We start from the raw sequence: 10496 nt of genomic DNA on the forward strand, positions 1-10496 counted from the left end.
CTGTGAATTGTGCAAGACTGTTGAATCACAGATCTGTACTTTTGAAACAAATAATGCAACATATGTTAAAAAAGAAAAAGAAGAAGATAGCAGGAGGGGAAGAATGAAGGGGAGTAAGTCGGAGGGGGAGACAACCATGAGAGATGATGGACTCTGAAAAACAAACTGAGGGTTCTAGAGGGGAGGAGGTGGGGGGATGGGTTAGCCTGGTGATGGGTATTAAAGAGGGCACATTGGGTGTCATGCACAAACAATGAATCATGGAACCCTACATCAAAAACTAATGATGTAATGTATGGTGAGTAACATAACAATAAAAAAATTTTTAAAAAGTGTATGTGTGCTAGTGTATAGGAGTGCATATGAATTTATACTAATGGACCTAATTACCCCACTTCTGTTTTTAAGAGTAGTCATTATTACCCCAAACATCTCTTTGGATTCCATTATACCCTTTGCAAGACATTCACTAACTGACAATATCAGGTATAAGGCATATTTACCTTAGCATAAAAATCTTGAAATTTTCCACCGAAGATAGTAAATAATTAAGTAGTACTGATCCATATCTTATTTGATGCTGCCTCTTCACTTGTTCATCTGTATGATCACGGGTTGCTTTCTTTTCTTGTTAAAACAGACTTCACTTTTATTTTCATTTATTTTTATTTATTTTTTAATTTTTAAAATTTTATTGTTATGTTAGTCACCATACATCAGTTTTTGATGTGGTGATCCACGATCCGTTGTTTTCGTATAACACCCAGTGCTCCTTCACTTTTAGAGCTATTTTAGGTCTGCAGCAAAATTGAGCTGGAGGTACAGAGTTCCCATATACCCTCTGCCCCCACACACGCAGAGCTTCCCCAACTATCCACATCCCCCACCAGAGTGGGTCGCATGCCACAACTGATGAACCTATGTGGACACATCACAGTCACCCAAAGTCACAGTGTACCTTGCGTTCACTCTTGTACATTCTATAGGTTTTGACAAATGCATAATGATAGATGTCCATCAATGATGTTAACGGTTCTTTGGCATTACCGAATTGAAAGACTAGGACATTAATACAGATTTTTTCTCCCCAGGATCCATAGGTAGAATAGTCTCAGCTAAGAAACACAGAGCTAGGGGCGCCGGGGTGGCTCAGCTGTTAAGCATCTGCCTTCAGCTGTGGTCATGATCCCAGGATCCTGGGATTGAGTCCCGCATCGGGCTCCCTACTCAGCAGAGAGCCTGCTTCTCCCTCTGCCCCTCCCTCTGCCTGTGCTTTCCTGCTGTCAAATAAATAAATAAAACCTTAAAAAGCAACAACAACAACAACAACAACACACAGAGCTACCCTTCTATTCAGAACATTTTCTAATGATATAACAAGGCCCCAACTTAAAAAAAAACTAAAAGTCTTCACGGAAGTCTCCAGTGAACATTGTCAGTCAATGAGTATGTCTTCCAGGATTGAACCTGGGTGGTTACTCTTTACCCTGTACCCAGTCGTTCAGCTTCCCTATTTCTCAACCATCCATCCTCAAGCACGCGACTCTGGGTCTTCCCACGGTCAAGCTCACACACTGGCAGGCTGGTCTGAATGGAGCCCTGACCCATGCTTGATTCTGTTGTGATTTCTTCCTCGTCTCTAGTTCCCTTTGTCATTGCCCAGAGCCAGGGAGCCCTTGGCATTTCTTGTCCCTCTTCCCTCCTGCTCTATGCACTATGTGTCTTTGGTTATTTACCGCCCCTTAGTTCTGGAGCCTGTGTGCTTCCCTCACTCACTCTCAGGCACGTCTCTTGTCCTCAAACCATGAATTTCTTCTTTCCCCTCCTGGAAAACATGCCCTGGACATGAGACAAAGCAACCTCTGCCTTCCTGCCTTGGGTACCCAAGTGGACGCTGGTTTTAATGCAATTTCTTTCCTCTCCAGGTATTCAGGGCAGAGAAAGTTCTCGTTTTCATTGGCTCCAATACATTATCACGATGCCAAATATCTCAACTATAACCAATGTGAGAAATGGACTATTTCATTTGCAAGCTGAAGAATCAGGTAAATATGAGCATTTCTTTATTTAGTTAGCAGGAAAAAATCATTCTAGATTGTCCACGTGGGACCATTCCTAGCCACTGGTGGGCTATTGCTTTACACTCAGCCGAAGTTACAGTGCCGGGTGGGGAGGCATGATTATAGAAACAGAGCTAGGGACAAATGCCAACACGAACATGTATTATATAAACACAGCTCAAATTACCTCCATACGTTCTGAATTTAGAAATCTCACCAATCCACAGATGAAAAATATTCGAGTATCTAAGTCTGGGATAATATCAAGTGAATGGACAGTGCATTTAGTGCTAGAAGCACAGTTAGGAATTTCTCATGCTTTGTGCAACTTGCCTGCTTCACAAGCAACCGAGGGAGCAGGGGAGCCCATTGCAGTAGTTCATTTAACTTTTCAAATTTCCAGATGCTGTTCTTGTCTCAGCTCCTGTTTGGATAACTGCCATTACGTTCCCTTTCCAATAAAACCTGGTGTGCGACACTCCTCTCTGGCTGACACTGCTTTTACCTCGTTCCTACCAAATTACCCAAAACCAACAGGGGTCTGTCGTGGTCCATAGTATAGCAGGAGCCTCCCCGATTCTGTTGCAGACCCAAGGGTTGTCTTTCCCACGGAGAGGTGGCCACTGTGGCTTATCCTGAGAAAAAGAATCCACGCCAGAAGCAGGCTCTAAGGTATCATTTTAGTCTTCCCTACCTCATCCTCAGAAGTCAATAACCCCTATTGTTTTGGGGTGACTGGTCATGGTCCCTGGGGACCAGACCCATCCTAGGTACCCCTGGCAGCTGCCCCTGGCTTTGGGAAGGAGGGGAGGCTAGCCATGCATTCTAATGAAAATGATAGAACATAGCTTTGGATTTTGAACAAGGAAAGGGCTTTCTGTAAAGTGAGAGCTCCAGGCAATTTTCCTGTTCCAGTCATTCCTGCAACATAAAGGGTCCTCCCTCCACAGGACCCCCACTACAGATCTTTCATTCCTCACTGACCATTCTTAAAGCCCCTTGATCAACGAAGATCCCTGGCTGACAGCAACCTTCCCTTAAGAAATCGTATTTTTCAACTGCAAATGTCGTTTCATTCTGAATGAAGAGTTAATTTTATACATGATGCTTGGAGGGAATATTAGAGAAGTGTTTTTGGGGGTTTGGTTTTGTTTTAGAGAGAGAGAGAGAGAAAGAGAGAGAGCAAGAGAGGGGCAAAGGGAGAGGGAGAGAGAGAATCTTGAGCAGGCTCCATGCCCAGTGGGAGCCCCACGCAGGGCTCGATCTCATGACCCTGAGATCATGACCTGAGCCAAGTTCAATCAAGAGTTGAACATTTAACCAACTGAGCCACCCAGGCGCCCTTAGAGAAATGTGTTGATATCTTGTCCATGATGGACTGGATCTGTTGTTAGAAAACTTTTTTTTTTCTTTTAAAATGAGAAACCCTTTCTTCAAATAAAATCTTGCACGGAAGGCTGCTATACACATCAGGTAAAAGTGCAACTGCCCTGGGGAAAACCAAGGCAGTTCAATTGTTTGGTCCAAGTAACCCATGAGATAGCTACATGGAAGCCTTACCTTGGGGCTTCCCAAGGTAAGGCTTGGGAAGATGGTCTGAAGAACCCAGAATCGGATGATTTGTCCAGCTCTTTCCTCCAACAAACTGTTATTTGATAATGTAGCTATACTGGCCGGTCCCAAACACCATCTCATGCCCATGTGTTTTAGTTGGTTTCCATGTAAAAATAATACCAGTCTTAAATATACAGATTAGAGGCAAAACTACAAAGATACTAGCTAGCAACCGCTTATGAAATAAAGGAACATGTAGAGTAATATCAAGACCCACACACTCACTTTGCGCAGCGAGTTATTACCCCAGATATCCTGGGCAGCCATGCCCTTGATCACCTTGGTTCTTCTTCCTTTGCCACTTTCTCCCTTTCTCTTTCTTCTTGCCATCCTCTATTCTTTCTCTTCTCTCTTACATTTTTTTTTTTTGCTCACTCCTTTTCCCCATATCTTCCTTGATCTCTCTTTTTCCCCCTTTTTCTTCATCTTTAATTCTTTTACTTTTTTTTGTATTACGTTTGCTTTTGGTCTTTTCCCAGCTTCTGCTTACTCCTTCCATATCAGTCAGGCTAGGCTAGGCTACATGGCAGTAACAAACATCCCCCAAGTCTCAAGTGCTTCAAGCTTCAAGTTTATTTCTCAGTCATTCCACATGTCCGTTGCAGTTTGACAGGGGCTCTGCTCATGTTAGTCATCTGGGGATCCAGCTGATGGAGCATCCATTTTCTCAAATGTTGCTAGAACGAAAAGAGAATGGGGGGGGCACACACTGTCTCCAGAAGCTTCCATCTAGACATGAAAGACATATAACCTGCCTCCTATTTCATTGCCAAAGCAAGTTATACGGACACACTTTAAGTAGGTGGGTGAAGTGCACTTCTACCAGGTGCCTGTGAGTTAGAAAGTACAAACTTATGGAAATGCCCCCAATGAGTACCACTCATTAAGTAAACTGTGCAGATCTATTCAAGATTCCTCCCACTCCTCAGCTTCTAATTTTCTTTCCCTCCAGCCCTGTTCCTCTTCCCCCTTATTTGTCCCTGGTTGAGGTCCTTCCCGATTCCCTCCCCTTCCTCAGCCCATCCTGTGGTAGAAGCACCAACAATAGTCATGGGAAGTATCACTTAACATGCGGAGAGGGGAGTGTCATGGTTTTATGCATAATCCCTGGTGTAACAGGATGACAGGCCTCTACGCAGAAGAGAAGGCTGTGTCAGGCCCTGGTCGGGCCCCTCCCTCCCTGAAAGGGACAGTCCTGACAGACACTGGTCTTTTCCACTGTTGATGATAAAGCCATGCTGCTTAAGGCTCACATGGAGCACGCTCTCCCTTTTCCCATTCTACACCGCTTCACATTAATAATCATTTAAACTCTTTCTCCATAACCATCACTTAGCTGCCCTAAAATAAGTCGGGGCAAAACCATTCCCACTATACTTAATAAATATATAATAAAGGTACAATGCAAAAATATAAGGGTGGTTATGTAGTATCGATTATAGTTATAATGAATCCAAGGAAATAGCTGGATTGCAGAATTATAAGGAAATCTCTAAGGTAAAGCCAAACCTTACCTATCAATAAAACAGTACCGAGAGCTGAAGAAGAGCAAGTACGTATTATTTGAATATAAATGTTACTCACTTCATCCGCTTAGTCAGATAGCACTGGGGACCAGTAAACCAGAAGCCAATATGTCTACTCTACCAGCTCCTATTCCCCAACTGGCTGAAAGTCATGTGCAGTTTTGCATCTTAGACCTCTTTCCTGGGTAGCACTCAATGGCATGGGAACATGGAGGAATTTGTGAGGTATTGACAGCAGGAAGATTCTTCAGAAACTTTTTTGTGTTACCTGGAGTGCCATGGCCCGGATCAGCTATGGGCTACGTCGTATGATCAGAGACAAATTGGGCTGGCTTGGGAGTGGTTACATGTAAATGGCTGCGACGATGAGATGATAAAAGACAAAGAAAGCTTCTCAAATGTCTCCCCCAACGTTCACTACATTGACACAATTTTACAACTAGACAATTGTTCTTTTGAGAACTAAGGTTTTTTTGGGTTTTTTTTGTTTTTTTTTAGCTTTCAGAAGAACCAATAAAAAATGTTACCTGGGAGGTGCAATATTAATTTTTTTAAATTTTTTATTGTTATGTTAATCACCATATATTACATCATTTGTTTTGGTGTAGTGTTCCATAAGCAATATTAATTTTTTTAAAACCATCATCAATTACCATGGTATTGCAGGGTTACTTGATACCATAAATCTGGACGAGGTAGTATGGGGGAAGTGAAGAGTCCTTGGTCTTAAGAGGAGGTAGCTGGTAATTCTTGGGAAACCAGGACCAAAACCAAGATTTACCACCTTCTCATTTTTCCCCAAGGAACAGCTCTGATTTTTCTCAAGGCAAACTAGAAAATTTTGTGACATAGAAACAAAACTAAATTTTCCAAAGCTGCATGTTAGTCGTATTCCTTGGGCCACAAGATATATCCCAGATTTCCCCCTTAGGGTAAGTAAACATGTTTCAATTCCCTGAGGAGTGTCCCTTCGAGTTGTGAGTTCCAAGATGGAGGGCAGGAAGCTGACACGGAGGTCAGGCAGGGAGGAGATACTCACAGGAAAGCAGAGGGTACAGAGCGATGCAGATACGGGGGCACCCATGACCCAGGCTGAGACAGTCCATGACTATTTCAAGTTCATGGGCGGTATGTCTGGCTTATTCAACTCCAGGTTTTGAGGAACTGAGACCTGAAAATGTGTGAGTTTTCATGGTACTTACAGACACTTTCCAATACACAGTTGGGGTGGGAGTTGTTTTTAAAGGAAAAATAAAATAAGATGAAAACAGGGAGGGAGACAGACCATAAGAGACTCTTAACTCTAGGAAACAAACTGAGGGCTGCTGGAGGGGAGGTGGTGGGGGGATGGGGCAACTAGGTGATAGGTATTAAGGAGGGCACGTTATATAATGAGCCCTGGATGTTATATGCAACTGATGAGTCACTAACTTCTACTTCTGAAACTAATAATACACTATATGTTAATAAAATTTTTTTAAAAAGATGTTAGTTGAAAGATGCATTCTAAAAATAAATAAGTTAATTAATTAATTAATTAAAAAAAATTAAGGGCCTAGAGACAAGGCCCCTGCATTCAGTATTTCATGATTCTATTTACAATTGAGAAGCCAGAGGTGAGTATCTTTTTTTTTTATAGGCATGGTACTTTTAAAGCTTATAATTGATGATTGTGATATTTATTTAATCTTCATTCTCTCCCTCCCTTTTATTTTTATTTTTTTCTTTAAATTTTTTTATTGTTATGTTAATCACCATACATTACATCATTAATTTTTGATGTGGTGTTCCATGATTCATTGTTTGTGCATAACACCCAGTGGCCAGAGGTGAATATCTTATTTCGATAAGATGAGCCAAGTTCCCTTCTTTGTAGGAAATCAAGTATTATCAATTAATAAATGAAGAAATGCAGAATTATCAATATCTTACTTTTACTAAAGTTTCTTATTAAGGCAACCACTTTCTACCGTTTTGTATACAATTAATAATAAATAGTACAATAATCACATGCATTAATTCTCATTAAATGAGAAGGCTAGCATCCCTTGGGCTTCCACCTCTTTTGTTTTGCTTCCTTTTTACCCCTCTATGTAGAGTTGTTACTTAATTTTTTTGTTTGTTTGTTTTGCAAATCAACCTTCTCTTTGGCTTAGTTCCTTAGGTGACCAGTGTTGGCAGGGCCTTATTTTAGGAAGCCAAATACGCAGAGATGTAAATCCCCAGGAGAAAAGGTGACCTGGCTCTGGCTGCCACTGTTGGAGGGAACGCTCCATCATTCCTGGGTCATAGCTCTTCCCGCTCTGTGAAAGCCTGCTCTCCGTCTGCCTCCAGAGCAAACAAACAGCCACAGGCCATGTAGTAGCTAACAACTCAGCTCTGCACAGGAGTGACTCATGACACGGAGAAGGTGAGTCATTCTGTACTCCTAGGAGTACACGCTCTCCCTACCCCACCTCACCCCCAAGCTTTGAGGACTCTGAACTCTATTAAAGGATCTATAGAATGCAAGGGAGGAGTGACGACAGTGTGTGTAAATTGTAGCAGGCACAGATGCTTCAAACAAATTGTAGGCATAATATACTTACATTTTGAGACAGGAGGAAAAAAAATACATGTGCTACTTTTAAATAAAGAATATTCAGCATACACAACAATTTAAAGAATTCTAACATGCCTTATTGCCTCTAAGTAAATACTGCTTTCTGAAAGGAACTGACATGGTTGGGTTTGGGCATCTTCCTACTCTTAGGAAGATGGTTTTTAAAATTGATTTGCATTTCAGATTTTTTTTATTTAATCAGAACATACATCATGTCATCAGACCCATCCTATTAAATGCCACCCTAGGAGCAAGCTCATGAGATTCTGCTGCTAGCGCTGTGTCTAAATGTCAGATGTAGGGCAGGTATAAAGAATGATTTTGATCACAACTTAGGGTCAAAATGATTACCTTTGGGTTCTTCTCCTATAATAGTCTTTCCCAGAGAGCTTATGGTTTATCTGCTTGTTCCTAAATAAAGCATATTATTTTTCATAAGAGAAAAAAACGGAGTTTCTATGATCTAAAGATGGAAAAGTATAGCCAATATATTATCAGAAGCAAATATATTCTGTGTATACAAAAAACAATGCAAAAGCCTTTCTGGACATTATTTCTACTGGAATCTGCCAAAGACAGAGAAAGAGTAAGATGGGCACACAGAGTGTTTCTCAGAAGCCAAACCAAAAAGAAAAATGTTAAGAGAGATAAACATTATGTCATGTTTCTGAAACTTCCTGATCATCCTTAAAGTAGACCATCTGTCCCTGATGACGAAACTCACTGGATGAGACCTTGCGGAATGTAACTCTTGTAAAATTTCTGAAACACTGAATTTGTTCCCCAGTATTCCAACTCTGGCAAATCTGTTACCCAGATGTAAATTTAGAAACATCAGAGCTCTTGGCTCCCTGAAGGAAGAATTTCAATTTAGAAAAGGCATTAGAGACTAACAAGAGAAGAATGCTCAAAACCTAAATTACCCCAAACAAACCAGGATGCAACATAAGGGAAACAACTAGAGAATTCAGCAATAGGGGAAGGTGAGTTCGAGCTTCTCTTACCACTGGGAGGAAAAGATTCTGCCAGCCAACAAAAATGAAACTCAGCGACATGCTCCAAATGCTAAGCACATAGTCCGATTTTGATGAACAATTCTAAGCATGTTCCTACGTGTCACTTAGCACATGAACAATTTCAAATTTGACACTCACCAAAGGTGTGTGCGTACGCGTTTGGGAGTGACTCTGCGTCGCCAGCCCTCTACGAAGAGGCAGATGCGACTGGGAAAAACAAAGTTGTTATGATGAATCCTTAAGCAGAGTAAAAACAGGAGGAGTCATAAAAGTTCAACAAGAAAAGCTTCAAGAAAGGACAGGTGAAATGGCGGAAGATGTCAGGAAGTGGCGCTGACTTGGAAAAATTTAGCAGGAAACATGCTAAGCAAGAGATTCCGCGCACGGGTAAGAGGAGCCAGAGAATGGGTCCAGCCTGGATGGACTTACGTTAAGAGCTGCAGGCAAAAACGGGAGGTGAGGGGCCAGAGGAGGGGATGAAAGAGAAGCGGAGGGAGGACAGCCTCCATCCTCCCAGCCTTGCTCTGCAGGGGCTTACCCTGGGCGCCTCATTGGCTGGGCAGCCTCCCAGATCTGCCCAGTGGAGACCCATGGGCCCCCTGGCTCTGGGGGTCCTCAGAACCTCAGACAGGCTTCCTTCTATGTGCTTCTTAAGCTGGAGCACACCATTGGAGCCACCCGTACACACGTAAAACAGCCATGTACAACAGCCTTCCCAGTGCACTTGAGCACAGTGGCTTGGGAATCAAAAAGACTCACCAAAATGAATCTGACATATTCACAATAGGCTTAATGGCCATTGTATACATGGCAATTACCCCGTAAATAGGTTTTATAAATCACTACGTTGCATTTACACCGCTAAACCAAGGTGGTAATTTTCCATTTCATTAGATTTATCAGTCACCATAGCACAGTATAATGAACACCACAGACCCATTACCAAAAACGAACAATTATTAACATTTTGCCACATTTACTTTATTATTTTTTGATGTAGTATTTAAAGTAAGTTTCATGACCTTTTCCTCCTGAAGACCTCAGTAGCATCTCTAAAAACTAAGGACAGTTTCCTCTATAACCACCATCCCCAACTGCATCTACCCAGATCAACAACAGTACCTGCAAATCTGACAGTCCTCGTTCCATATTCAGATTTCCCACAACTGTCCCCCACATGTGTTTTAGGACTCATTTATTCAAAGCAGGACCCAATCAACGTCCGCAAATTAATTGCATGTGGTCGTTACGTGTCTCTATGCTCTTTGACTCTTGCAGGCTTCCTCCACATCTCCTACCTCTGCAGTTTTATTTTAACGTTATTGAAGCAGGTAGCAGAAGAGATGAGCAGGGGCCCTGGGAATGCCCACCTCCTGGGTCTGTCTAATTAACTGGCCCCTTGAGTCGCGTCCCTTCGTGCCTAAGCCCTCTGTCTCCCGTGTGCTGGAAGTTGGATAAAACCCTTGTTCCAACAGTTTTGGTGCAACGTCTTCATTGTAAATGAAGCCTCTGAGCAAACTGCAGCAGAAGCCACATGCTGTCCCATGGCTCATGATGCAAAAACGGATTGCTAGTTAAGGTGTGGTAATCTGAGCTACACGGTTCTGGCAAAACCCCATCCTTAACACCCAAACCTCGGAACGCGCTGCCCACCGGCAAGCCTTCCTGTGCTTCGCCC

This window comes from Callorhinus ursinus, unplaced genomic scaffold (assembly GCF_003265705.2).
Source record: "Callorhinus ursinus isolate GAN/ISIS: 27379988/994484 unplaced genomic scaffold, GSC_fseal_2.0 scaffold7, whole genome shotgun sequence".
In the NCBI taxonomy this organism is placed as follows: Eukaryota; Metazoa; Chordata; class Mammalia; order Carnivora; family Otariidae; genus Callorhinus; species Callorhinus ursinus.